Genomic DNA, 5381 nt, shown 5'->3' on the forward strand with positions numbered 1-5381 from the left:
TGGCTTCCTAGGTAATTTTAATTTTCAAAACAACCACCCTTAGGCTAAAAAAACTACATTGAGCCTCCTTAAGAGAATGTCTCCTTTAGATCCACAAACTTATTTTGGCTCAGTAAATAGAATTCGCTCAAAATCCCTCCAGTAATTTCTAATTATAAGTAAGTAACAAATATGAAATTAGACTGGAGAAAAATTGTTTTCTTTATGAAATCTGAATGAAAACTGTTTACACCTCCTGGTGGCCTCGGCGGCCATTGGCCGGATCAGTGAAATTTGGTAAAGTCCAACCATTCGCTCTAATACAAATATTACAGCTACATCGCTAAAATAACGATACTTGTGAACAATAAGCCTTGGCCTTTTAAACTGGATGAACCGGATTGAAAAAAAACTTTAATTATCAAGGAAAAGGCTAGGATCTAAAGTTTGGCTATTTTGGACGTTAAAGGCCAGGTTAAATTTTGCTTAATTTTATGTAGTAAAATATCAAAAGTGGCTCGTACTCACAAGTTAAACTGCATATCAGCGGCAAGCTCCATCCTTCTGCTCTAAGAATATGTAAAAATATTTGGCCGTTCTATAATCCTTCGATTGTTGACAAGGGGCGAAACAAGTGCTACTCGGCGAATTTGGCCATTTTGTCATCGTGACATGTCGAACCAACTTCAGTGCCAAAAGCAACATTATTACTTTTGTATCATGCCATGATTCAAATTATTTGTCAAAAACGTACCACAAAAGCCTTTTGAAGAAGATTTGAAACCAAAACTGTCGAAATTAACGCTGATTTTCAGTCTTAATCTTCTGGTAATACTATTAAGCTGGAAAATCCAGAATTAAGCAGTGCCGCTGACCACTAAATAACTGACCAAAGAAAAAACGATACTCGGATTTCGACACGGATGTAAACGAAAAAATGGCGAGCCCAACAAGCGCTAGCAAATGCTGTTTCTTTGGAGTAGGCAAAATCGAATGCGGCGAGTCTAGAGGACAGAAACAAGTTGTTTTACTCAAGGAGTACAACAGTGACATTTCAAATCATTTAAGAAGTTGTTTCTTGTCTCGGGCAAAGGTCACGGAATACGGATTGATATTGTTAGCCAGGGCTGGAATATTTGATCCACCAGAAGAAAGAATTAGTCACATGACCAATTGTCCAAAGCACCGGCACAATCTCGGAAAATATTGGCGACCGTTGAGGACATGCCAGTATCCTGGTCACGAAGGACGAAAAATCGCTCTCCATTGCAAAAATTCAATTAACTTACAGATGGCTAAAGAAATACAGAAGTTGTTCATTTCACCTGTCCAAGTTGGGTCACGTAAGTAGGTTTTTTTATACCTTTCTCACCCCAAATCTAATCTACGTTTACTGTTTATAAATAAAAAATATTTTTTGTCTTCTTTATTTTGTGTTCAGGGTTTTAATATATAAAAATAGGCCACAATTTTTTTGCAGAATTTTGGCAAATTATATTTTTGAGCAACGGCGCGGAACTCGCACCCAAATCGAAGCAGTCGCTAACAAGACTATGAGGTTTCCAACTATGTATCTGCCCTTGTATGCACAGCTTCATTGCACTGTCATAATCTGCTACTTAAATATTAAGGTGGATTTATATACACATATACGTCCTTTTTTAATTGAAAAATGAAAACGCCATTGAATGGCATTCTTATAGGCATTTACTGATTGTATGCCTCAATGCAATATGTGATAATCGTGAGACAGTCATTCTTCTTCTTTTATAATTTTGTTATATGGCCTTTGTATCAGCGGTTAGCTATTTCAGACAAGAACAGAACTCGGGGTTGCAATTTGGGTATCGTAGATTACCGCTGAGTCGTGCAGCCGAGTCTAAGTTTAGCCCATGGTTATTTGTTTAAGGGCTATTAGGCCCCTGTATTTTTATTTCTTACGAATAAAGATGAAAGGCTCAGCTTCACGATAAAAAAAAATGGTCCCGGTGCTCCACTTGAAAAGGCAGTTTTACACAGAGTAAGACTTGACACGGTTAAGGTCGACCACTTTTTAGATTTCATTAGCAAGCCTTATTTCCATCAAGATGTTGCCTACGGCAGACGTACTCTAAAACTGAGCAGCGGCGAAAAACTCGTCATGCCAAATGTGGTTAGGACTATTACCAGGTCGACAATGCTTGCGCAATACTAGCAATATTACTGCGAGGACGAATTTGAGCCGTTGAGTCGGGCAACCCTTTATCGCATTTTGGAGGTACGTCTCAAACGTCTCAACGTAAGGCATTGCAAGGATTAGATATTGTAGCACCGGATGGGGCGACAGTGTTCAATTCCATTGAAAAAATAGTTGATGAGCTTGAAAAGACTGGCGCTGACATAGAATGGTAAGTAAATGTTAAAGAGAAACTAAATGATTCGCCCTAAGTGATCCGAGCATTGAAGCATTTAAACAGGAATGTAGCCACCAGCACAACCTTCAGTGTGACATGTGCGAGGGTCTGAAATTAGTTATGGAGGAAATTGAGAATGCTTTGCAAAATGAAAAAGGCACTTTGTGTTTCTATAGCTCAGAACAGCAAGGTGATCTTCTCTACGACTTTCTACAAGCCAAAAAAAGATCTATTTGATTGGAAAGCCTACATCTTGCGTTCAGAAAATCAAGATCAAGCAAACAATGATGTGTTAAGCTTACTTGGCGATACGACAGCACTGGTAACAATGGACTAGGCCATGAAGTTCCAGTGTCGAAAATTTAGAGAAAAGCAAGCGGAATGGTTTGGCAAAAGAGGATTGAGCTGGCATGTCAGCAGTGTTATTCTAAAAAGTGAGCAGACTGAAGAGCCAGTTGTTACAACCTATGTACATCTCTTCGATTCGTGTACACAAGACTGGTTTGCGGTTGCTTCCATTTTAGAAAACCTCTTGCCAACACTCAAGGCCCACAACCCTTCCGTTAAGTAATATGAAGCGGGATGCTACCATAACAACCCATTGATAGCTAGTATTCACGACGTAAGCAAACGTGTTTGAATTGCTGTTGAAACCTACTACTTCTGAGAGCCACAACACGGTAAAGACATCTGCGATCGCATCATTTGTCCCATGAAACTATCGGTTAGAAAACATTGTGACGAGGGTCATGACATTCAATCCGTAAAAGACATGAGAGGAGCACTTTTGGAAAGACCTGTCTAAAGGCGTCGCCGTTGCTGTTGACGAGGTGATTGAAGGTCACAAGGCAACTGATATTACAAAAATACCACACTTCAGCATGCACCATAACTTTGAGTTTTTACAAGAAGGAATTAATGTTCAGAAAGCGTATTCTGTTGGCCCAGGGTAAATGGTGAACTATGATAATATCATCCGTACACCACAGGGTCCTACTTCATTGGAAATCAAGGACGGGCAAGACTTTTCTAAGATTGATGTCACCAGAGGTTTGAAGAATAAACAGCCACCCAAACTTACACTTCAGAATTGTTTCCCTGTCCTCAGGAAGGCTGCTCTCAAAGCTTTAAAAGGTTTGACGAGCTTAAACATCATCTTGATTGTGGTCAGCATAAAAATGAAATACGCCAGGAATCACTTTACAATCAGTTGCGTCGTGACTGGGCAGCACGGTTTACTACCCTTCTCCCCGAGAATCGTCCCAGGCCCAAACCGCTTACTCCATCCGCGGCGGATACTTTCTCCTTGCCAATGGGCTGGGCCCTGATAAAGCCAAGACCTGGGGGGATAAGGTAAGCGAGGGACTATTTAAAGACAAGATTTGACGCGGGTGAACAGTCAGGCCGTAAAGCGGATACTAATCAATTTGTGCTCGACATGCGAAACGCTCGAACAGCCGAAAATGAAAGATTATTTGCGAGAGAAGGTCAAAAGGTCAAATTCAGTCATACTTCTCCAGGCTCGCAGTTCTCAAAACGAAACAAGCTAGTTAGCCTGAGACTACCGCGTCTGATCGAGCAGAAGCGCTTGACATTGAAGAGCTGGTCAAGAAGAAATTCGTTTGCAACAAGTGGAAGAGGTTTATGCGAAGATGTCAGTCCATCATGCAATTTACTACGACTCCTTTAACCTCTGTGAACTTCATCAAACCAAAAGATCAGCTCATTTAATGTTAGCATGCTGAAGTCAATTTGCAGTTATTTTGAAAGATCGTTTAAGTCAAAAGAAAGGAAATCTGAGCTTGTTGAAAACTTACAGCGATGATTTCCGGCTGTTCCTGTAGTTCCAGTGGAAAACCTTAGAGCGGAAAAAGGTAGAGTTTCCAGTACAGTTTTCTTGTTCGCTGATGCCGTCCACGAGAGAGTCGGCAGACCATTTGCATTATGACGTAAATGCGCAAAGACTTTTGGTAGTTGTAGTAAAGTTCGCGGGAAAATACCATTTCTACTTAATGATTGGCTAAGGGCAATATACCAACCAGCGGTACCAAACACAGTCCGAACTTGAAGCAAATACCCATGAAAACTTGGCATTTTATAGAAAACCATTACACAAGAAAATATTGAAAGAACCTTCCCTCATATTATACAAAAGTGGTAGGTCTTTCAAAGACTATACTCGTGAGATTGAAACTATGAAAATGACTAATACACGTGCGTGAGAGTCGTACATGCCTATCTTTTTTTTTTTTTATCACTGACGTGCTGAAGTAAAGAAAATTCAGGTTATGACGTAATAATTTTCGCTGTAAGAATAGGAAAGTTAATACATAACTAAAATAAGTAGTTAACTGACAATTGGCCAAAAATAGCAGTTAGGTGACAATTGGCCTAAAAGTAAGAAGTTAACTGACAATTGGGTACCCCCATTAGCACCCTCTTTTAATATTTGCTTTATTATCTTAGTTCTGTTTCTTTGGTTTTGCTTCTCGTTGTTCTGTTTAGGTTTTAAGTCTTGTCCTTGACAAAGACATACTCTTCAGATCCTAGGCGGATGTTTGTGCTTGGGCTTAGCCCGAGCACAAACAGCCTCCTAGGATCTACGGTCAGCCTAAGATACACAAACCAAATATACCATTGAGACCTATTGTATCGTGTATAAACACCTTTGCTTATGAATTGTCGGCTCATTTAGCTGACATCCTGTCCCCACTGACAGGCAAATCAGAGTACGCAGTTACCAACTCTACTCATTTCGTGAATACCATCAACCGTGAAAGAATTCAAGAAAAGGAAATCATGGTATCATTTGACGTAGAATCTTTATTTACGAACGTGCCAATCGAAGACGCCGCAAAGGCCGCACTTCGCAAACTAGAAAACGATCCCGGTCTTGCCGACCTCACAAACCTAACACCTACACAAACTGCCGACCTTTTAAACTTTGTTTGACGATCCACTTATTTCCAATACAATGGATCAATTTACGAACAAAAGGACAGAGCCGCT

Source organism: Oculina patagonica, chromosome 13 (genome assembly GCF_052425735.1).
Source record: "Oculina patagonica isolate OP01 chromosome 13, crgOcupat, whole genome shotgun sequence".
Taxonomy (NCBI): Eukaryota; Metazoa; Cnidaria; class Anthozoa; order Scleractinia; family Oculinidae; genus Oculina; species Oculina patagonica.